The sequence below is a fragment of the Cotesia typhae genome, unplaced genomic scaffold (genome assembly GCF_013202065.1).
Source record: "Cotesia typhae breed Kobodo isofemale line unplaced genomic scaffold, CoteBio_Ctyphae contig_48, whole genome shotgun sequence".
Classification (NCBI taxonomy): Eukaryota; Metazoa; Arthropoda; class Insecta; order Hymenoptera; family Braconidae; genus Cotesia; species Cotesia typhae.
In genome coordinates this window covers 10,324,661-10,350,722 of record NW_027423756.1, presented here as the reverse complement: position 1 = coordinate 10,350,722, position 26,062 = coordinate 10,324,661, and the positions used below count along the sequence as shown (strand labels likewise).

General features: G+C 32.8%; 1 protein-coding gene across 2 annotated transcripts in view; it reads right to left on the bottom strand.

Annotated features, from left to right (window-relative positions):
* The window catches only part of LOC141529372 (uncharacterized), a 201,909-nt gene that overhangs the window by 152,647 nt on the left and 23,200 nt on the right, over positions 1-26,062 (bottom strand). For both annotated transcript variants that reach the window (XM_074245876.1, XM_074245875.1), the window contains exon 3: positions 19,191-19,235. The gene's annotated coding sequence lies outside the window, so the exon portion shown is untranslated. The remainder of the gene's footprint in view (positions 1-19,190; positions 19,236-26,062) is intronic.

Below are 26,062 nucleotides of genomic sequence, written 5' to 3'. Positions count from 1 at the left end.
ATAAAGACGAACGGGCTCTTAAATCGTCGATAATTCTCTTCTAATCTTAAACCGATGTAGTCACTTAACTGCGCGACATTTAAACTGATTGACAAACTCCGTTTACCATACTTTTAGATTTACTTAATTTATTTTCTTACATTACGATATAAATAAATATTTTGTTATTTTAAAGACTCATCATTAAATTATAAATTGAAAAAATTTTTTTTGTTTCTAAATTAAATAAAACAACCGCAGTTTTTTTTTATACTTTATAAGACAAAGTCCCCTATAACTTTTTTTTTTTCGTGTAGATGAAGATCACTTCTGTCTATATAAAATGTTCGATATTGCTTCTGGAGAACAAAGTTTTTTCAAGATTTTTTATCATCATCATCTTGAATAAATAAAGACTAGAGAAGTCGATGAAAAATCGATGTATTCAAGGTCTTATTTGCTCTGACTTTTTTTTACCTCTATTCGTCTTCATCTTGACCTACACGTTAATCGTAATTTTTTAAATTTTAAACTTAGTTTTCTTTTTATTGTTATACGGAGCCACGAAAGTGATCTTCATATTTTACAATTCCATCAATTTAACAGCCGTATTTAAAATTTTAAAGTCTCGTGGATATGAAGCTTATAAATCGATTTATCGTTCTTCGAATATATAATGAATTATAAAGTAACCTGTCTCGAGAAAACGAATATAGATAATGCAATAAAAGCCTCTGAAAATTTAATAAAAAGCAGACATTTTGAAGATAAAATATAAATTGAATTAAATAAAAGCGAATTGGTTGACCAAAAATGACGCGGGTTAAAAAATAAATATAACTGACTATCAACCTCGAGCCGAACACGAAAGAGGCGAGTCTGGTCGTACATCATTGTTGATCTTCTGCGTCTTCGAGAGCTTGCGGAAAACAAGAGCACCCGCCTCTCCGTCACTCACCACCCTCACGTTTCAGCAATAATTTTGCGGCAACTTGACATTCACACCCGATACAAACTAAATAGATGAACGAATAAAACACAGTGTTTTAATTAACAAATACGCGACTTTTACATTAGAGCAAAGCGTTGGGTTATGGGATAAAAAATAACTGGTGAATGGATGCAACATACAAAGCAATGTCTCAACTTAAATAGAAAGCTCTTAAGGAGCATAACACGACAGAGTTGGTCCGTAAAAGACGCACGTCCGAGGGCGTCACGACGAAATGTCTGGGTAACTAGGGCTGACGGATAGCGCCGGAAATAGCGGTAAAGACGTGGATGTAGCCGAACAACGAATTCTAGTGGGACACAACCCGGCACGGGGTCAGGTGTCGAGTCGTCTGGGAATCTCAAAGTGAATTTAACTAAGACGGATTTCTCAGAGACACGCAAACTTACTTTGTCCTCCAAAAAAGTCGTTGCTAAATAAAATAATCAGCACACGAGAAAAACTGCCTTGAAAATAAATTAACAGATATCATGTTTATTATAATTTTTTGTCAAGGCTATTAAAGAATAATAATTTTTGCCCACAACAATTAATATTATAATTTAAATAAGTATATCAATTGATTTTACAAACGGAAAAATAAAACTAAAAATTTATATGTGATATTAAAAAAATTGTTAAACTATAATTTCATATTCTATTATTTGGAGAATTTTTTGCTATAAAATTTCCTCGAACAAAGAAAATATTGAATGAAAGTTTTTTTCAGCAGTAGTTCTAATTAGTAATTAAAAAGATTGAATAAATAGCAAGTTAAAGAATAGGGGCATAAACTAACTAACAAACTTACTAACTAGATAAACGTCAGTGGAAATCAAAAAATCTCTTCATTAAAAAATAAAAGTATAACTAATGTAAGATAAGTTGAGCTGGTTGAAGTAGGAGAAGAGGAGGGGAAAAATAAAATAAAGAAGTGAATAAAGCCAGTGGTACAGTATTATATAGTATATAGGAAAGACCAGTACCGAGTACGAGTAGACTGGAGAAAAGTCAGCGTATATATATACACGAGGAAAGTCTTTGTTTGTCGTTCGCTCCAATTACCTCCGACCTTCCCCGGTAGCTTTATAATTAACTCCCACTCGTTTAACAAACTTTACTTTTAATGTTTTAAAAATAGTAATTAGCAGCGGCGGGAAAAAGAAGTGGAGAGCCGAGGAAAAAGGAAGAGAAACAGGAAAATTAAAACGAAAAAGATGTACAAGAAAAAGAGAAGAAGATATTTGGTCCGCGGTTTAAGCACTGGAGTGAAAGAGAAGTCGAAAGTCGAGGGCGGGTATAAGGGTGTAATTAACTATCATGCCCCTTCTAAAGCTGTACTAGGTGTAGCTGTAGTAGTAGTGGTGGTACTACCACCCGGCGTACCAAGGAGGTAATTAGACCAGAGTCTTATACATACCGAGATACTGTGTATGGTTTAGTTTCTGCTATGTAGCTGTTAGATCAGATGAGTATCCTCCTACTAGAACTCAAATATAAGAACAGGAGTTTAGTAGTTTGGAGAATAAAGGATTATTTAAAATTTCACAATGTTCTATTCTGTATCATATAATTTTGATACTAAACCGTTAGATGACCGCGTTGAGAACTGTATCTTTTGTCAATTGTATAACTTTTTCATTTATTTATGTTCTATTGCATCAATAAAAAAATTCTTTAGTTAAAAAATATAGAAGTCAAAAAAAATGTTCTTTAAAAAAAAAAATTAATTCATTTCAACAATTTTTAAGTTAAGAAATTCTTGTCCAAAAAAATTTTTGTTTGTTTTATTGCATATTGGTAATATAAAAATAAATGTGATTTTTTTGAAGAAGAAACAAAATTTCTTTAACATTATGAAGAGGATTTCAATTAAATTAAATAAAAAGTTAATATTTATAAAAATATCAATAACCTTTTAACTTGTGTTTATATTCAATAAGCTGATAATAAAGGAAGTATCATTATATTCGATTGTATAATCCGATATAAAGGAAACAATCTTATTATGTAAACGAATATTAATTAGAATTGCCCGATGGAGCAATAATAGATTTAATGAATCAAGAGCAAGGCGTGGGGTCGTGGGTGTATTATGTAAGGAGACTGTTATAATCGTGAAAAGATGCCATTATCAAAGGGATTATTAGATTGGGAAATAAAGAACGTTAGGAGCGAGTTAATCAGCCTTTAAAGCCGTGGGTGTGTGTGTGTGTATTGATGTGTATTAGTGTGGGTCAAAAAAATCGAATAATTTATTTTTGATTTTATACTCTGAAAAATAGGTTCGTAGACACCTAAAAAGAATTCTCTCCAAGTATAAGCTCTTAATTATAACGGGAAGGTCCTCCGCTTTGCGGGTTTCTATTTTTTTCGAATAATCAGATAAAAAAATTTATATCTCGCTTCCAACTGCTTGGAAAAATATTCCGTGGCATAGATTTTGTGAGAAATTGAATGCTTTACAAAAAGGTCTCTTATGACTTTTTCAAAAACTCAACCGATTAAAAGATATTCATAGTTGAAGTTTGGCTATTTTAAGGAAAATATTCGTTTTTATTATGAATTTTATAAGTCGATGAAAAAAAACTATTTCGGATTGCGGAACTCATGATTTTGTAGGAAATTTACTGCTCTACAAAAATGGTCTCTTATGATTTTTTGATTAAGTGAAGCCGTTACGAGATATTCATCGTCAAACATTAACGAATATCAATATTTCCAGTTTTTGATCAATAATTCGATAAATTTTAATTTAAACTATGAGTTTCAGGAAAATTTACATAAATTTGAGTTTTGATCGATAAAGAAATGTTATAATAAGTTAGATAAAGAATTATTGGAATTATCATTGATTTTCCTTGGAGAAATGCCTCAAGAAAAGATTTCTTTCAAACGTCCTGGTGCTGTTCATCATGCTAGATGGATGGCTAAGGCCATTTATAGTTTGAAAATGTATCTATTCAGAGATGAATTCAAACTCTCTCAGAAAGAATTGCATGGTCTTCGTCATTTCTGTATTTTTATAGTCACATTGTATTTAAAAGCTTGGTTTTCATCAACTTCTGCAACAACTGCTGCTTATCATGACTTGCAGTTTATGAAAAATTTATTGGAGTACAAACATATCAATCCTTTGATTTCTTCAGCTACGTGTGAAAAAATGATTTCGCACTTATGGTATTTGAGCGATGAACTTGCCATTTTATCACTGTTTGACGATGGCGTTCCATTAGAAGTAAAAAAGTATTGTTGAAGCTGTTAATACTCGTGAAGGTACAGATTCTAAAGCTAAAAGATTTGTAATTGCTAAAAAGATTTGAATTCATTGGCGCAGAGAACTCTGAGTGACTTTGTGTCTAAAAAGTCATTAAATCTTTTCAAAATCTTCGATCTACCGTATGACTTTCTTGATATCGATGTTGAATTATGGCCTACTAATGAGAGTTATCTCGAAAATAAAGAATACTTTCAACAACTAAAAGTTGTCAATGATTCAGCAGAGCGAGCTGTTGCATTAGTCAGTGAATATAATCAATGCTTGACAAAAAATGAAGAACAATTCCAGTACTTATTGCAAGTTGTCAAAGAACATCAAAAACATTCCCAAATTGTAATAAAAGAAATTATTTATAGTAATAGCGTACTGTTATGTTAAAAATATAGACAATTATATTGCAATTGATAATTCAATAAAAAATTTATCTATAAAAAAGTTAAATACTGGTTGTTTCTCACTTGATTCAATACTTTTCATATTAAATTTGACAAAGAAATATGTCATTCACTTCAAATTAAACTAATCGTTGGCTATATGTCGAAAAAAATGCTCTAATTTCTTGTTTTAATGCAATCAAACAAGCTCAAGACTGAAAACAATATTAAAAAAATTGTTTATAACATTTCTTTATCGATCGAAACTCAAATTTATGTAAATTTTCCTGAAACTCATAGTTTAAATTAAAATTTATCGAATTATTGATCAAAAACTGGAAATATTGATATTCGTTAATGTTTGACGATGAATATCTCGTAACGGCTTCACTTAATCAAAAATCATAAGAGACCATTTTTGTAGAGCAGTAAATTTCCTACAAAATCATGAGTTCTGCAATCCGAAATAATTTTTTTCATCGACTTATAAAATTCATAATAAAAACGAATATTTTCCTTAAAATAGCCAAACTTCAACTATGAATATCTTTTAATCGGTTGAGTTTTTGAAAAAGTCATAAGAGACCTTTTTTGTAAAGCATTCAATTTCTCACAAAATCTATGCCACGGAATATTTTTCCAAGCAGTTGGAAGCGAGATATAAATTTTTTTATCTGATTATTCGAAAAAATAGAAACCCGCAAAGCGGAGGACCTTCCCGTTATAATTAAGAGCTTATACTTGGAGAGAATTCTTTTTAGGTGTCTACGAACCTATTTTTCAGAGTATAAAGTCAAAAATAAATTATTCGATTTTTTTGACCCACCCTAATGTATATATATATATATATATATATATATATATATATATATATATATATATATATATATATATATATATATATAGATATGGGTGGGTGGGACGAAAAATGAGGGATGAAGGGTGAGCCGGGATATAGTGTTGTGTCAAGGCTTCACCTTCTCTTGGTCTGTAATACGGAAACCTCGACTGTGCTGGCAACTAATCAGCACCACAGACGATCCGTTTCTGAGAATCGAGGGGGAACCGAATCTATCTTATGTATTCTTTTCTATGATACTGTTGCTCAATTCAATTTACCAAACAATTGATTTTTTGTCAAAAGATAAATCTTATTTCTGAGAAACTTAATAGTTTTTTTTTTTTTTTTTTTTTTTTTTAAGACAAATGTAGACGTTAAAAGTGTTGCCAAATTTAAAGATACATTTTTATAAATTTAAACAATTGTTGATGAATATTGTGACTAGGAATTTTATAAATTACTTATAGCTGATACGTTGAATTTTTGGATGTCAAGAATCAAAAATTCACTGAAACCATTTGGTAAAATAAATAATAAAAAAGCATTAGTAGAGATTAATAAAATATAATCTGGGGTTTATATAATAAATTTTCACACTAATACTGAGACTTCTACAGTTGAATTTTCTTCATAAATTTTCCACATGTGCACATTTAATATTAATTAGCGAGCGTCGGTAGTTAACCAATCCGCGATTGGTGAGTTTTTAAATAATGATAAAAGTTTTCTATAAAAGCTTGATTTGATTATTTACTTAGATATAACGCCGGACATCAGTAAATGAATAATTGTTCTAATAAGTCTACAAACAGGAGACTAATATTGAATAATAATTGGAACGGGAGTGTTCATCAACAATGTCCAGGCATAATTAACAAAATTCATTATCCTATATACTGAAACTAATTTCGCAGTTCGCGCTTGGCTCTGTCTCTTAATCGCGAAAAACCGTGAAATTTAATTAAATTTAGGAGGATGAAAGTGAAAGAGGCAAGTAGCGGCGATGCCGGTATCGGTGGCGGAGGTGGTGGGCCCTAGAGAGACGCGAGAGTGGGGGAAAGGGGGCGTTAGGGGGAGAGTGTGTAAGAGAGGTAAGTAGTTGATGCTAATAACGTTCATGTCGTACCATAACGGTATTAAACCACTAGAATAACGACGGTCTGGATAAGCCCCCATGTATACTGCACTATATCTTTAAAGCTCCGTTCAACCGTCAGGCAATTCTGAAATTATTTCCCATTATTCAACGTCCAACTTCGAGCTCGTAATTTATTGCCGTCGCTCATGAACGACGATATTAAGAAATTTCTCCCATGGCTTATACGGCCCTGTCGCATTCATTTTTGATAGGGTATTTCAATTTCTCCGACAAAATAACTTTTTACTTTTCTTTCTCTTGTTTTATTATTTATAACAATAACAACAGCGAGATTGTGTCAAGACTAAAACATTTTTTAAAAAATCTGAGTTATCCACTGATCCTGTGAATTGATATCATGATGTAAAACGTTTAAAATTTTTGAACTGATTTTATTATGAGAATTTATTTATTTAAAAAATATATATATATATATATATATATATATATATATATATATATATATATATATATATATATATATATTCCGATATTTGTTATTTCCAGTGCAATATAAAATATAATATTTATTACATCGATTAATATAGTACTAGAATAAATTAGATATAAAAAATTTTGAATAAAACTTCATAGTTGTGTAAATAAAGCACCAATACTACTACTTGTTAGATAAAGCCAAAAAATTAAATCTGTTGATTTCAATATTGTAAAATATCTCCATTAATTCAATTAGTTACCTTGTACAAATATATATCGATATAAATATGAGTAAACTGATTAATGATACGTAAATTAAATTAAATATTGCAAGATTTAATCTCAGCTGATGATTAAATGGAGAAAATTAATTTTTATCCCGAGAAAGCTGGCTTATCGATAAAACAAATAATATATTGAATACGTATTATACGCGCAACGTATGAAAAAGTGAACGCACACCGTGCCATGGGTACCAGCGCAATAACCGGGATACAATCGAGAGTTATATGTTGCGCATCACAGGATTCGACTTTCACGAGCAGATTGTTTCTTAATTAATTGAAGTAATTACTGGGCAAACCGAGTTATTGCTCAGACGTTTGCGTCTGCATTTCCATATGTGTAACAAGTATACATGTAGAAAAATAAATTTACAAAACAAACAAAGCCTCACAGAGTTTGTATCGTGGCGCTCTAAGACCCTCGTTACCAGGCTCGTGTTTGAGTCTTGTCTTTAAAACTAACTACACTCACTCGGTTTTACTTCATAAATATTATTTATCATACGAAAATACATATTGCTGTTCCCGAGTTCATTTTCCGGCTTCTGAATTTCACTTTTATTAACTTTTATTTACTTTTCATCCACTGACAAAATTCGTAATCTTGAGCTCATAATAAAAGTACCAAAACAATTATAAATAATAATGGATTTATTAGTTTTTAATCTAATGAAAGATTCGAAGTATTTAATTTAATTTAATTGAAGTATTTAATTATCGCTGAAATTAATTAATACTCACAAGCTTCAGAGATTAACCAATTAACTTTATCTTTAATAATTAAAAAAGTATATATGGAGATATCCTATAAAAGTTGAACATATTTTATTTAATTACTGTTTATTGCAGCTGTCATCGTAACAGAATCTAGACAAACGACTCTGTAATTTTGTCTAATTAAACAGTACTTTAAGTGGTTAATATCATAATTTAATTTGTTAACTAGCAGAAAAGTAATAAAGTTAGATTTGCTTGTCAAATAACTTAACGTTATTATTAATTAATAATTATTTTTGAAAATTTTAATATAAGAGCAAGTATGGTTAATTAAAATATAAATTTAAAAATTTGTGAAAGTATATTCAGCTACAACAAAAGAACTACATCAAATAAAATACTTGAAAAATAACTTCTAATTATTACAAGCTCATATCATACAAATTCATTCCTCCATAAAAAAATTATATGGCAAAACAAAGTTATCAAGATAATTACACACTCGTCGTGGATTAAAGAGTAAAAAAAAAAAAAAAACACGATGAATAAAATTAAATAAAAAGTAATTACATTAATGTGCTTTTACATATAATATATTTTATGATGAATGTACTTTAATATAATTACATATAACTATTAGTTTAAATAAATATAAATTGATAATTTTAAAACGTATAACGCACTGACTACCGGTCGGAGTTTATAGCATGGCTTCTGTTTATTTTAAATCAATTGGATTGTGAGTAGTGAAACGAGAGTGCTTCTGCGGCCTGTCTAAAGCAACACAAGCATGTATATAGATGTGTCCATCACATATATGACTTTACTGATGTGTGAGTAATCCAATAAAATTTAAACAAATAAAGGGGTTTTGTAATAAAATAAATATTAAATATTTCCAATAGACTAGACTTACTCACGCTCAGTAACCCGAGTCTATGTCTACTACTCTTATCTGTGTGTACTGTAGCTAGTAGGTAGTTCTTTGGATAACTGCAGACATGTGTACTTTTAAAGTCTACCGGACATCTTAAATATTTAAATGGATTTAGATTCGTACGTGGTTCGCGAGACATCCATACAAATTTATCAGCAAGTCGATGTCGTTTAAACTACCGGGCTTGGCGACGGATCCGTATGAATTAATAATCCGTAGTGACAACTACAGCTACGAAGACTTAGTACAGCCCGTGGTGTTATAAAGCTGTATCACTCTGAAGTAAGATGTGAAAGGTGGATGTTGGACGATGGATAGAGTTGGCAGGTAGGGTAAAAAGTGCGAAGAGAAATGTCCGGCTCTTATTTTCCGTCTTCAAGTCTTATCTTTGTCTAGTATCACTCTGGAGTTATTGGTACGAAAATTTTCTTTGAGCTGAGTAAAGAGACAGGAAAGACAGTCGAGGAATTTAAACTAGGGAATTTTTTACGAAGAAAAGTAACTCACCCAAACCCAGCTGTTTAAATAATAAATTAGTCATAATAACAGCAGTAAACCGGAATGAATAATTGGGGTATTTAATTTCACGAATAAAAACATTTTTATGATTAATTCATTAAGAAGATTAAAATGTATTATGGAGTACTGTTGTTATTTTTGTTATTATTAAATAACGTGCGTGTTTTGGTATTATATTGAAGAAATAAGAGTACTGTGCAGTGCGGAGTCGAGTAAAAATAAATAAAAGCTATGAAAAAAGAATTTGAGTAAGTAAGAAGACGTGAAAAACAAGAGCAAGAACGAGAAGAACGCCTGAGTCGGGAGTGTAGTATTATAAGAGGCCGGTACAGGGCAAGAAGCAGTCATGGCCCATGAATGGGGACCATTATCAGCCAAGAAACTCAAGCACAATGGGGTTCTTTCAGGAATTCGACTCCCTCGACAAATTACGGAAGTACACGAATAAAACGCGTAAGAGAAACAATAACAAATCTTTCTCTCGGCGTTCTCTTTTTAGTTATACCCAAGCTAACACAAGCAAAATAAAGTCTGACGCTCTGTTGTACTGCCGGTTTCTCATTGCTTTAAAGCTTTATCCTTTTTTGACCCGGCAACACCTAGACGCAACACTAACAATAACCCAAGATTTAAAACAATGTTTTCGTACTTTACAAAATAGTATAGTTTAGTATAGTATAGTAGGATCTCGTTTCACAAATCCTTTTTTTTAAACAAAAATATGAGTATGAATATTTATGAAACGATGTATTTTTTTATCGATACATTTATTATTTTATTTACGTATTTTATTTAATTTATTGGGCTTTGTCGGTTGCATGAAAATTAATTTGGAATACTGATTAGCCGAGTACACGAGTAATTTTTCGATTGGCTGGACAAAAAACAGTAGAATAGAGATACAACAATAAAAATAAAATAACAAAATTTTCATGGAAGCGTTATTTGGTGGCAGGATCCGGGAAATATAAATATAAATAACGGAATGATAATGAATCAAATCGTGCGTGAAAAACCAATAAGTTATTGGCATCCGGTGGCGAATGATTGGACGTAATCGAGATGTTACATTCCCCATGCCCATGACTATTAAATTTCATGATCCGAGCGCGAGAAAAACGTACAGGTATACAATTATGGGCATATAGAGCATATAACAGCCTACTGCCCATATTTTTCATTTTATTTAAACCCCAATACATTTATAATGTAAATAATAACAACAAAAATAACAATAAATACAACTACAGCGCTGTGACAGGGGATATTAATCCGTGATTTACAAATAAAATACAAATATTAATATATGAACAAACAGAACCGTAACTGGTTTAATAATAATAATAACAATAAAAAGGATAAAAATCGGTGGTGTGTATTGTAGAGTCCATTGACTTTTTGATGTTAGCAAAACTCTTTTAAGTATCTCAAAGGTGTCGAAATGCTCTTGAATAAATACGCGAGAAGAAGAGACTATATACGACAAGGGCATGGGAGAAAAAGAGAGAAAGAGAGAGGTAAAGAGAAGGAGGTGGTGACACTTTGGAAGCTACGGGTGTAGTAATGCTCAGAATACGAAATGAGGCTTTGGATGGTACGAATTACGAATGACCACGTACACGCACTTTGCACCTCACTCTCTTTAGTAAAATCAATTTGCTTGCTTGACATTCTCAAATCTCCGAGTAGAGTTGAGACTTATTCTGATACATGTGTTATACATGAACAGGAATATATACATATGTATATGTATGTATGTGTATACAGTACAGTAGACTGACAATAAATATACTACGAGGTAGAGGTAGAGGTAGAGGACTAGGTCGACGTCGAGGACGAGTGCACGAAGACGACGACAAAAAGAGACAAATTACGTTTTGTATAGAGTATTGATTGCCTGAACAAACGATTAGTAGTAGATGGTAAATGATGGTAAACCGGTTGAATCAACTTTTGATTGACGCTAATGAACGACGTTCATATAATAAAAGTCATACAAATTTAGTAATTTAATAGGTAAATTGAAAAGACTGCATTTTACACTAATGAACCATTGTTTAACTACATAAATCAATACTCGATCTATCGTATTTATTAATTAACTGTAATTAAAAAAATAAAAAAAGAGATAAAGAGAGCAGAAAAAAAAATAATGGATTGTGCTGTTATGTACTGATGGCATGTCAGGTTAAAACTTATTGATTTATCAGGGTTTTGTAAATAATTAAAAAAAGTTACCGAGAATTTAACTGGCTATTTAATTAATCAAACACCACTATGACTAATTGGAACATTTTGTCTTGTATTGCAAGTTTATCACGCTTTTTAATAAACACGCATCGAAAAAAAAAAAAAAAAACTGGCTATTGATACTTGTCACAGGGTTTTTATAAAATGCCAATAAAAAAATAACAAATATTCCAATTATTTATAGTACGGTATTTAATTAATTTAATAAAACGCTTGTGCAGTAAAAAATTTTTAGCTGAAAACGGTAAAAAACATCAATCATTATCCCTTGCAATATTGAAGATTTGTTTATAAAAATAAAATTAATAATCGTTATTTGAGAGGGCAAGTTTCATGAATAATAATCGTAGGGGATGTGCAAGCCGATCGACAGTTGAAAAGATTTTTTTAATAAAAGCGTCTTATCTACGAAACCTCGCATAATGATCTACGATATTCTATGACAATTCTTGAAGCCATAAATTAGCATAGACAAAAAACAGATCCATAAAATTTTCTTACGAATAAAGACAAGACCAAAAGAGAAAAAGAGATTATCATATCGCGTACTTTTTCATTCTTTACATCAAAAAAATAACCCGGCACAGGTACATAGTTTGAATCATTACGTGGAGAAAAGAAAATTTTAATTCAAAAGGACTGGGTACTTTTTTTCCACAGGTTCAATTTGTACTGGTCTTTTTTCAACCAAAGACTTTCATCCAGTGTGATTGGTAATCCGAGAAGTCTGAAGATCTCTCGAGACAGTGCATTGGGATAAATCGATGGATCCTTGACCTGATCCTGGGGAACAATTTAGAGCAGACATTGACACTCTTTTACCTTTTCTCATCTCGACTTCCAAAGAGCAACCAGCAAGCCAGCCGAGTTAACGTCAACTATCAGGTCTATACTGCTCGCGCTCTCTTTTGTTGAACTCGCTTTCCGCCGGTACCAAGACCCTGAGGAAGACCAACTGAACCGGAAGTGAAAAAAAAATAGTCTCCACAAATCACGTAACACAATGGTCTCGATTGTGTGTAAACCGGCACTTTTCCCCTCAGCAAGTCAACCCGGAGGTTCTAACCCTCAACTAACTATATACCAGCGGCGCCGTAGTCCGAGTCCACCAACGGGATCACAGTGCAGGGGACACTGAAATCTATTGCCGGAAGTAGCTAGCTATGCCTTCTCTCCCTCTCCCTCTCTCTGCTATTCACTGATATTCTCTCAGTCAACGGGTGCCTGTTTTTGTCCGCTCGCGTGTCCGTGAATTTGTGTATGGAAATTTTCAACCACCACAACAGTGAGATCCAACTAAAATCACAGAACTACTAGCATTATACTGGTATGGGCTACTAGTGGTGGTGTTGATACCTATACTTTAATTTTACTACCACCTACATCGCACGCGCCGACGATTTGATAAAACTCTTTACGACTTCCGGTTGCGTGACGTCACCGGGACCGGAACGCGTTTACGATCGCTGAAAAATTGCGGTCCCTATGGTATATGAATGTATAGATTAGTATATTAGAATATTAATATTCCCTCAATTTTATTGTATATAATTATACTGAATTTTAAGACATAAAATAAAAAATTGAAAAAAAAAAAAAGAGCCAAAGTTAATAGATTTCTTTTTAATTAAAAAATAAGATGAGAAATTTAAAATCGACTGAAAGTGGAGAGTGGAGAACACATATCATGAATCACTCATTGGTTTCACGCGGAAATTCCAATCAGAAATCGAGCCCGACCAATCGAGTAGATGGTGAGATGGATGATATACACCTTGATGTTATAAGCCTCTTCCTCGAACTCTCAATCATTTCTATCTCGCGTCATCCTTCTCGGATTCTTGGTACCACGAGTGAGCTCTTCTCGCTCCCGAGAAACACACGGGCTTGAGGTGGGATGGGACCGAAGGAGTTACGGGATGCTGTTGGCTGATTCATATAATGAAATGTCTGTGAGATGATGAGCTCGAGGGGTCGTAAGTATAGCGTTGAATCCTGGCCCGTGACCTTACCTCTGATATGTTCGTGCCGAAGCAAACGAACCTCGGGTTGTGTGCAAGAGAAATAACGAAGAAAACGGATGTAACAAGTGTTGATACACTTTTTGATTATTTTAATCTCTACTTCTTTAATCGAATTATTAAAATTCTTCTAATTTGTAATCCGTTGCTTTTAATATGTATGAAAATTTTAATTTTAATTTTTGATGTTTTAATTAGACTATTTCCCAATTAGAACATGAATATAATGAGATTTATCATGAACATTATTGATATGATAAATAAATAAACATAATAAACACCACTAACTAGTTGTATCCTCTTACCTCTTTGATTATTTTATGGAACAACAAACTAGATATTGACTCTAGCCGAGAGAAACAGCAGAGCTGTACGCATAGCAGATGGATATGTATAATCACGTATGTATTGACTTTAATCAAAGTATCTCTTAATCGGTTGTCGATTGGTTCACACGATCGATCTATTGTAGACAAACGAGAAGGGGTCACACGAACGGGGAGAATACAAACGTTTGTACGCAATCGACTGATGTGCGAGTATTGTATGTATATATGCCTTTAATGCCTTTAATATGTCTCTATCCACACGTGCACCTATGTGTATGTGGATGTGTATATTTAATGTTTGTATGTTTATAGTATGGATGTGTTGTACATAGGTACCTGCAAATGCATGAGTAATCAGAGTTAATGCGTCCCTAATGGTGACTAAATACCAAATCATAGTTCGATGCGTTCCCAATGAGCCATTCTCGACGTGTTAGAGATTCGAATTTTGAGAGAGTGCCGTTCCGGAACAAATTTAAACAATTCTCTACTCGGTCCCACGCGGTCTAAACCATCAACATTAAACTAGAGTACTCATTCACTCGTTTCTGTGTCAATACGTCTTCAAATGAATTTCATTAATTAACGTTGGATAAATAATTTTGTTTAAATAATTAATTATTTACATCAATAGTTTTCGTTTCGTTTCATTTCATTTCAGAATATTCAATCACTAAACTCTTGTTTGAATTAATTACTGGCTGAGTCAATAGAATTATTATTCCAAGAAATTTGAGGTCTCTGTTTTTTTCTGCTTGAAAATATCGATGGTTAATAATATACAATAAATCGTACAATAATAAATTTAATAGTCGTTGTAAATTATTTAATACTTATTAAATAATTATTTATTTATGCGGTTGAACTACATACCAAAAGCCAATAAAGTATTAGAATAAGATCGATTAAATATTACCTACATCCAACTCACGAAGTTTATCGGTTAATATTTTATTTGATATAAATTTATAGATAAATAATTATCCTCCCCATGAGTAGAGTTCGAATAAATTAAGATTTTTTATCATCAACCAATAACTCACGGATATATTATAACCGAGGAATGACGTTGCACGATTGCATGATATTATATTATAGTATAAGAGAAAAGATATCGTCCCATATCTCACGAGCGATCAAATCAATACCTAATTTGATTCCGAAGAAAGCACGCGCGACCTCCCGCATGTGAATCAAATATCGTCTTCACGATCACGGACAATTTAAGTGCAGGCGATTTGTTATTTTAATGGATCCACCATCACCATTTCATAAATCTTTAATTCATTAAGGCTACAATGCCTTTCATTTAATAATGTACATTAAATCTAATATAATAAAAAATTTTCAGCACTTGTAATCTCAATGCGACTGTTGTAATTTTACTTAAACTGTAACTCAAAGCAAAATTTAAAAAAACCTAGCATAATGCTGCGTATGGAACAAAAAATAATTAAATAAAAGCATTTGGTAGGTAAATGTTGCATCTTTTACAACATAAACATGGATCTTTTTGAAGTCTATAACGAGATACTATACGGAATTTCCTTTCATTTTTTTTACTCATTACTTGCTTTTGTCTCGCAATGCTTTTACAGAATTGCAGAAATCTCGTTTGTTTTAATTGCGATTACATTTTACTTGTATCTACACATTCATTATTTTACCAAAAATACTTCCAATAAACTCGACTAGTTTTTGAATAAATAAACAATTTATTTCTGTTAGAAAAACCACAACCACTGCCTTCTTTAAAAAAAACTTTAGTCATGTAATGAAAATTCCACTTAGATTTTCTTATTTTAAAAACATGTAAAGAAAAAGTTAATTTTTTACTATTACAATAACAAAGTTATTTTTTACTCTTATATTAAAAACAAACATCATCAGAAAAAAATGTTTGAAGAGTCTTTTGTTTTCATGGGATATGATAAAAAGTCTTTCTCAACTCGGTCTATTTAAATGGTTCATAAACTCCTGCCTATTGTTGGCATAAAACCGTAACGCAGAGAAGATTGTCACCGTGTGTTGTATACGTGTAACGTAATAATGACTTGGATAAGTGTCAGATATGAGACGAAAGGATATACGAGTCTAGTTGGTGGTGTTGCCAAACGTGTTTCAGATATAATGTAATGTATACGAATGAACTGATCGTAAAATTCACGATTCGAGTTTCCCTCTATAACAGTATAAGTACATATACAGTACATCTGAGTGCAGATGGATAACGCAGTCATGATATTTACTATGTAAATTTTTTACCAGCACTTTAATGTCCTCAGTGTCAAGTGCAAGTCGTATCTTCCGATAGTACGAAGATTAGAATAAAAAAAATTTTACACAGCTAGCTCCCTTTTGTACTATTTAATGTGGCTTTAAAAATTTTTTACAATGTTGAAATAATAACAATAATAAACCATAGCATTCCGGTTTATTAATACCCACTGATGGGTACGTCCTTCATTAGTTTCCGTACGAGTTTAATTTTAGAAGCTTATTAAATATTTTATTCATCTATTAAACCATTTATGACTCACAGCGCGCAGAATATTAGCATTGGACATCGGGGAATTTTTGCACGCCTCTAACGCAAATGTAAAACAGCGTTCTCATGTTTTGAATTATTGAACTGGAAACTCGAATGCTGTGCTGACAAAGTAAATTATTAAACAGACCAGCTATTTAGATAGGGTTGATAAATCTTTGATTAAATGTATAAAGTAAATAAAATGATAACTCAATGATGAAGAGGTAAGTGCACAAACACGAGGTATGAGGCATGAAGCATGAGGATAGGATCGATGACGTAGAATGAAACATATCAGGTTATTACCTTAACTTGCCGATCAAAGCGAGCTCTTCGATCAATCGGAAACCAAGAGCTCAAGGCCGCAAAACTCGTTTACTAATTATTAATAAACTAATTGCGGCTCCTGGTATAGACACGCCCATTCTGCGTAAATCAAATCGCGGCGCACGACGAGCAACCACTATTATGTATACACTATACCACTGTGGGTTACCTTCACTTCCATTTCATCTTGTTCTTTATCTTTATTATTTCAAAGTTAATATTCGATACGTCAAGTTAACATCCACGTGTTAATACAAATATCTATATCTATGTCTGAGGATATTAGTTAGGGTGGCTCATTTGTAAAAGATATTTCTTTTAACCCCGATAAGGAATCATTAAAAAAAAAAATATTGTTCACAAATGAAATACTTTAATGGTTACGCATATAAATTTATTAATAGAAGTTATGCAATATAGAGTGGAGAGAGCAAGGGTGCAGGTCACATGGCTTCACATGATATTAGTTAATATACGGGGTTAAAAGGAATAGAAGGAAGTATGTATTTTATGTAAACTATAATATCTTCCACCTTTTCTTTCAGCAGCGCCCAGGCGTCTTTGGTGGGTGCTCCCTTATATTCACCCGAGGAAACTTTTCTCAACCATATACATACGGGACTTTTTTCTTGTACACTAATATCCAACATAATATTGAATCTTATATTATATGAATTTTGTGGCTGCTCCTCTAGTCCGTTAGTATGAAGAAAAAATTTAATTTTCAACGATTTTAAATTGAACGCTGCTGACTCAAGTGCAATATATCCTCACATATTACATTAATTTTATATATAATAAAAAGTAATAAGTACATCAATCGACACCGTGATGGATACTATTATAAAAGCTAATCCGTTAAATATTTTTCGCGTCCTTACTTTTTCTTAAGAATAAAAATTGAAATCATCTTTGGATGCTGAAGAAAGTATTATTCTCGCAGCATCTATTGTGACGAAAACTCTGCTCGGGTGATATTAAAACGATAAGATTGTAATATATATTTTTCAATGGAAAATATCACTACACTTGTGTAAGTGAACTTTGCAGGGTGACCTATTAAACGCGAATCGATTTCGCGCGGATGAATCATCAGTGAGAGTTTTAGGAGATCGGCTATTGTGTGCCATGAATAACCGGTGATAGATATTATATATGGATAATATAATATTAGAGAAGGACGAAATAAATGTAATATAAGTGTAATAGGTCACTTTTGAAGGCTTTAAAATGAGTGGAGCAATGAGAAAAAGTTTGTAAAATAGATGAGTAGGTAAAAAGCTAGTGGAAGTAAAGAAAATGAGGAGAAAGATGTATTTATATTGAGAAGACCGTAAATGGGGGCGAGGATATTGGCTTGTAATACCGAGTAGAGAAGACCGAGGGATCTTGGCGAATATTAAATATATCATTACATTTATTCTCATTTCCCTTTAGCTTCGGTATCTTGCGATTCATTTCACACGCAAGTGTAAGAATGAAACGACTTTTTAGCACGAACAAATTTTAATAATACCGTTGCAAATCTTTTAGATTTTTAGGAGCTGAATATTGATAACTTTAAATAATATCATCTAATAAATTTAAAAAAATTTCCAAATAAAATCATGCACAAAAAAAACACAAGCAACAAATATAAAAAGTTTAAGAAATTATTGGTACAAGTGTAATTAATCTTGATTATTAGGAGGAAACAGCATAGATACAAGGCATATAAACCGAAAGTGTTTACAGACCAAACTGGAGTTTAGGTCACCTCGTGGGACTCAACTGACAAATGTGTACCATGCAAACACATGACCATAGGTATTAAATGTAATTATCTACCCCTTGTAACGACCCTTGCAAGCCCTTTCCTCTTATCCCTTTATTCAGGGAGTTGAGTACCTACTAGCGACCTATCGATAGAAACGATCGATATATGTTCATTGACTATCCACACAAAGGTCTATGTATATAGCGAAGGTATATTCCATTTTCCATTAGCATTCTACTGGACCACTACCACCAGACCACCCTCTTACAGTAGCCTTCCTACTTCCCAACCCTTTTACATCCGATACAACAACATAAACTTGCTTTTCCTATCTTCTTCTCTATTATATGTACCTGTGCTACCTAGAAGTCGGATACATCCATTTCGAAGAAACAGATAACATCGGTTTTTGTCTAATTGTTTCGGTTGTAAAACTACTTCACAAACAATAATACTACTAAATAAACATATACACTCACTCTAATGACGACTTGATATCCTCCGATGTTGAAGTCCAAGATGTTCTGAAACAAAAAAAATTGTCTTTTGTGATACATCCATCGATTTATTTGATTGTATAATGCTTTGTTTAAATATGTATTAAAATATTTAACATATGTAGAATGTATGATTCATGCTTTTGTATGTTTAGCATCATCAAATAGGATCAAACGTAAATCATAGTTAGGACACTAATGCGTCGATTATCTATTTTTATCAATGAATTATCGATGCAAAACATCCCTATTGTTTATTTGATTTGTTGGCTTCTAACTGAGCTGAAAGATAATAATAATAGTAATAATGGATGGAGTTTACACCATTTAATGGGACTTGTATCTTGGAATTAATGCGTACGAATAGATGAAATCAAATAGTTTGCTGTTTTGTAACTATATATAATAGAAGTGACCATTACATTGTTGATGTTTCGAATTATAGATTCTCTGAATTTTCAAATTTCCCCTATAATTTCCTCACAAACAGTTACATACGATTCGCCACAACGGATGTAATCGCATTGGCTTACAGGATATCAAGCGAAAATTAATCCCGTAAACAACATTATTATCATTATGATTATTATTATTTTATTATTATTGTTATGTTATCATTTATCATATCATGAAAATAAAAAAATAATCCAACGGGATAATGGATAGTTTGAGTTTGAAGGTAAAGCTGACGGGTTTGAAACAATAACAAATAGCAGGAAGAAAGGTTTAGAGTTGTATAAACGAATGTGACAAACATAAATAGCAATAGATAATTTAAATTCGGTATTAGATTTGTATCGGTGTCAAATACTGACAAACCGCCAAAAGCTATTTGTTTAGTTTGGTTTTAAAAATGATTTCCCTTAACGTAAAACGCGGAAGCGTACTCGATGGATCGCATCGCCCGTTGGACTATACTATTATATGTCAAAACAGAAATGGCGTAAATTCAATATCCCGATTCGGAAGTCCACGGTTCGATTCTCACGAGCTCCACTAAATACAAAACAGCTATGACTGTTGAACAGATATGCGTAACAGCAAAAATTTAATTATCCAAATGACAATACAATTTAAAAATCCACAAACAGTAAATTAACACAATAGCTAAGAGAGAAAATTTTCATGTTAGTTCTCGGTCATATCTTTTGATTTCGAGTGCAATGTAGGTTATGTTGAAAAGGAAATGTAGCATTAATTTCACAGTGTTTATCTCTTTAGGATCGTATCAGTTTAGAGCCAGCTCGAAATAGTTTGCAGACAGACGGAGACGCATTACGATATTGGGTAGGCAGAGGCATTTATAGCGTGAGGAAGCTGCCGCTAAATAGAGTTAGGGGATGTGGTATATAATGGAAGCATTCATAAGGGTTGGCAGGTCCTTATCTTTGAGATAAGACCGAAGCCGCCACAACCGGTCTAATCGCGTAGAGGCCAAAGTTCAATGGCTAAACCGAGTGACGTTTCTGCCCTGGACCCTTCCGCTTTTATACAAGCTCTATCTCTCTCTTGCACTTTGGCTTCTGGGCAAATGTCAAAAGCACCCTAATTACTTAAAAATTATTATAAAAATATTAAGTTATCTATAATGAAATAATAATGATTTGAGACGACAATAATATATTTAATATAGGTCATTAATCAATGATAAAATATATTATTTCTGTACTTCAGAACAAAGCCGATAATAAAAAACAATAATGACCTATCTTCACAAATTTTTTTTACTCATTTTATTTTTTTATTTTACGACGATTATCAGTCATTGATACATGCTGCAGTTAAGAAACTAATGACTAAATGATAAAATTATCCAAGGTTGAAAAATAAATTTCGTGAAAAGAAAGAAATGAATTAATAATATACAAACTAATGTTAAATGATACTTGGAAGCTATTACTACACATAAATTTCTAGCTATTTTTTAAAAGTTCACTTTTTTTGAAGACTTAACAACTATGAACAAAATTATATAACGAGAAACTATTTAAATATTTATAAATCATTTATTTTTAAACTTTGATTTTTTTTCATCTCAGAAAAATGTTTATCGAAAGATAAACCTCCTAAAATCAATTAAAAACATCAATAACTTTAGTCTTGACGAAAATTTATCATGGAAAGTTAAAAAAATGTAAAATCAGTGAAACTTGCTTAAGGCGGTGAGAAATCACGGGCGTCCCAAGGATTCACTTTAGTATGATAATTAATTCAATTTAGGGGGATGAATCTACCTCTAATGAACGCTTCACGACGATGGGGTTGAGAGGCTAAGAGAACCGTAAAAGCGACGGCGTTTATTCGAGACGATGCCAAAGACAAAAGGATTAAGGAAAACGAGCGAGTATATATTCTCGCTTATATAATCATCATTGGTAAACGATTATTTGACAATATTTTATTATCCCGAAGAGACTTCAATTAACCAACAAAAGCAAGACTAAAATCATTTAAAATAATTTTTAAATCATTACAGAATATGAAAATAAAAAATTTTATTCATTATTAAACAGATCAAATTTTTCGATCTTTGGGTCCTTAGATCTATCGGAAATTTATGTGGTAATGTAATAAATCTAAAATGGGATAGTGATTTGACGATCGGTAGTAATGCGGATGACAAGAGTGTTTACTCACAAGGATAAACTAATAGTAGACTGGTCCATAAAATGGTCTAGTGGTGTGTATATAATAACAAAACGTGAAAGAGATTCGAGTGCGAATGGGACGGTCGAGAAGGTGGAAAAGCACCACCAGAGAAAAGAGACAAGGGGTAGTATGTATACTACTGTATGGTATACCAGTAAAATCCACAAATCACCGTATAAACCAGAACAATGACGGCGCGAGTGTGGGACAGCCGAGAGATCGGGTTCAGAAGAGGCCAAGCGGGGACCAGGGGTGCCTGGGATCTGAGGGTGGCAAACTAGGTGCCAGTACGAATTCAAGGGCTCGCAGTACTGGTATACATACACGAAAACGCGGACCGGCCGACGATAAATTTGTCGACGGAGTCAATAACAGAGGCTGTTTCTGTGATTTAATGATGCCTGCTCGACGAGGCCACGGTACTACACAACCTCTCTGTTTGCGTGTTTTCACTTTCCCCTTTCCTTCTATTCTCTCTTCCACACTCACCCCTTTTCCCTTATACCTACATTCTATATAATATCCCAAAACCTACTGCGGAATAGGAAGAAACTCCATTTGTCATTTGCCTGCGTATTGTCACTTGAGATATTGTACAAGCAACTATTCATCAACCTGGATTATAATTAATAAGTAATTATTTATCATTAACTCTGTCTGTTGTTTCCTCTCATTTGATACATATCCAAATTCATTTTGTTACATCAAAATTATCGTGCTATCTATTTTCATGGCGCATATATCAAACCATTTAGGAATAGTACGTCTTTAACAGAATTAATCCGCGATACCGTTGATGACATTACAGATTACAGATAAATAAATAATTGAAATAGCTTGACGACAGAGTGAATAAATTTTGGCAGTATACTTCTTTATAAAGAAGGGATTAGAGAGCGCGATGAAATAATTATCGGAAATTGTCTTGATGGACTGGTAAGAGCATAAACGGCGAGACAAAGACCGAGAGAGAAATAGTGATTCGATGGGTAACCAAGTGAACGTGGAATACACACCCGTTTGTTATACGAAACGACGTTTATCAGCATTAACGTCAACCGGGCGGAGGCTTGAAACGCGTTTTATCGTGAATGTGCTAAAAGCAAAATCTCCTCGATACACCTCGAAACCTTTTAGCGTCTCCCACTAGTATGGCTACAACACACTGCACAGTACCAAGTGAGTCAAGGGATACGGTTTGTGCGCTTCTGTTATTTTTTTGCCTATTATTTTAATTTTTAACGCTACTTTTTCTCTCAGGCCATCGTAATTGTAACAAGCTGAATATTGCAATGTGAATTACTGACAATCCTTTACATTTTTTAGCATATTGCTTTGAATTTTCTATTTATAAATAGGACTAGTGTAAACATGTATAATTACTTTCGTCATTTTTATCATCTGAGAAAGTTTATAAAAAGCTTTTATTCATACAAATGTCGAGTGACGAATATAAAAGGTTTTTTTTTTTTTTTTTTTTTCATTTTCCGAAATTTTCTTCACTCTTGTTCAATAAGAGTTTATTTGTATGTATATATATGTATGACTAGCATTACGTAAATAACGAGCGATCGCTATTAAAACGAGAACGAAATGGACGTGAGGCGCACCATCGTGCCGGCACTTAGGCCCGGCTTTTAATCTTCGAGCCACAAGAAGAACTCTAATTAGAGCCGGCGCCGAGTCTAGCTCAATCTCGCACGAATGCAAACGCGAGTATTCCCCAATAATAATGATGATAATCACAAAAAGTATAAAATGAAACTCTAACCAAAATATATATGTATATAATACGAATACATTACTGTAAATATCTCTTACTTAGCATCAGTATTTGAAATAATTAAAGATATATTTATATTTAATTAAAATAAGTGTTTTTTCAAAATATCCTAAGCTAGCCAAAATCAAGTAACATCTCGGATAATTAAAATCTTGATTAATGCACGTGTCCATCACACGCTGGCTCTAATGAACTTTCACGTCGGCACTTGTAAAGTGCAGAGCCAGAGTTGGATGCTACGAAACTCCGGATCCAACTTTGTACCACGATTGTAACCTCACAAACGTGATCCTAATCGTCCTGAATATAAAACACGATCGTGAGAGAAATATACCAGCTGCCATTCTAAACTTGTTAACGATTTCTAAATCACCATTTTTTAAATACTCCTTGATGAATTGTTTTTGTCAAATATTATTTTATCAAAAACTGATAAATATACTTTTAATATAGTTTTTCTGCTTGATTCAAATTATTTTTTTCATCGATTTATCTATAGTCAAGCTTTCAAATAATAACCTTCAATATATCGATGACTCAACGTACGATAACTCAATTCAGGACGATAATTAAACAGCAGTAACTCAGGAATCATGAGTTATATTTCTCTCCAATTAGTGTAATCAGGAGTAACGATGATTAATTGAAGATAAAGTAACATCTCAAATAACTTCTCGGAAAGGCCGATAAAACTGATGTTCAAATTTAAAAAAATAAATGATAACCGTTAATTTACATTATCGACAGTACAGTAAATTATTGATGGACTTGATATGATATATTCCGAGGAAATTGGATAGTGATCAAAGTGTTGACACCAGCCAACAGCGCATGTGTGTGTGTGTGTGTGTGTGTGTGTGTGTGTGTGTGTGTGTGTGTGTGTGTGTGTGTCAGCTCCCGAGATGATGATCAAAAGTGGAAAGTGATAAATGTTTAAATTCAAATGCATCGAGGCATACCTTTGCCTCATTAATCGCTATCGAGAAATCAATCACGACACTCTTAGCTGTAGTATCAAGTGAAGAGCTTCCTTATACATCGCCGAAGTGTGCTGACGAAGAAGCAGAAGCATATCATGGAACGAGTGCATCGTGACTTAAAATACCCATCGAATAAGTGGCTTTAGTACTCGTACAGTCCATCAACCGATGTGTGACGATGACATCAGTGAAAACACCATACGTTAAAACTTTCCACCTAAACAGACACGCGTTGTCTTTATCTTGCTGCTCGTCGATTACCAGCGCGGCGGGTGACGACACAAAGACGACTCGCGACTCAACTCGTACGTAGTTATCTAGAGAGAAATAACAAACGATAATGAGACGAGAGTTAGACTGACAATTAAAAAGCTTAAGTCTCGCGAGAGTTAGTTTAACGAGCCGATAAAAGATGTCTTCAAGTTGTGATCGGTGAAAGGAAGCTTACTCTTGATTTGCTGATTAGTAAAACAAGTAACGTTTAATTATCCTCCATACATACACCGGTCCAATTAGTTGATACGTCGTTCTCGCATAATCACAACATATAACAGTTAAGTAGAATTCAGCGCTATCTAACTTTATAACACACCTTGAATTTTTAAATACCTCATGAGCATTCCTGAGAAAAATTTTCTGATGTTACCCTTGTCATTGAACAAAGCTTTTACATAAATATAGAAATTGTTTTTAGAGTTATATATTGTAAAGTTGTATGTATGCATTACAAAGATAATTTACAGAAGAACAAAAGACTTGTGGTAGTTGCGCCGTGATTTCACCAAAGTCGTACATAACATAAACGCGCTATAGCTTGAACGGATTCAATCTATATGCAAATCAATTATAATAGTGAATTAACAGAGAGAAGGTGTATAGATGAATATAGGTATAGATAAACGTGGGTTTATATATATATATATATATATATATATATATATATATATATATATATATATATATATATATATATATATATATATATATATATATGTATATATGTGTCAATCTATGTAGATATAAAATCAAGCCATAGTATAGCATTCTCGGAGCGATTATACGGGCCTGATCGTCCCGTTTGTTGCCAGTCTCGCAATTATGACCTAGTCGTTATAATGATTGTTTAGTCACCGATTGCTCTGCGAAGCAATTTAATTATAATCAACCCGCGGTATTTAAACTCATCCTAACGAGCTGAATATCTCGATCCAATATACAAATCGTTTGTCTCAGTACCGTGCATAGTTATGTGATTTAGTTACACCGACGTTGTCGTTGATGGCGCCACTAAATGATTGCATTAGCAACCTTAATGTCCAGCTAGAGCTAATTGACGTTGAAACAGCGCCGGTAATTATCAGTCAACAGTAGTGTCGATAAACATGTTTAGTAGGGATAAATATTTTTAATAAAAGTTAAAGAAAGTAAGGGGAAAAATAATA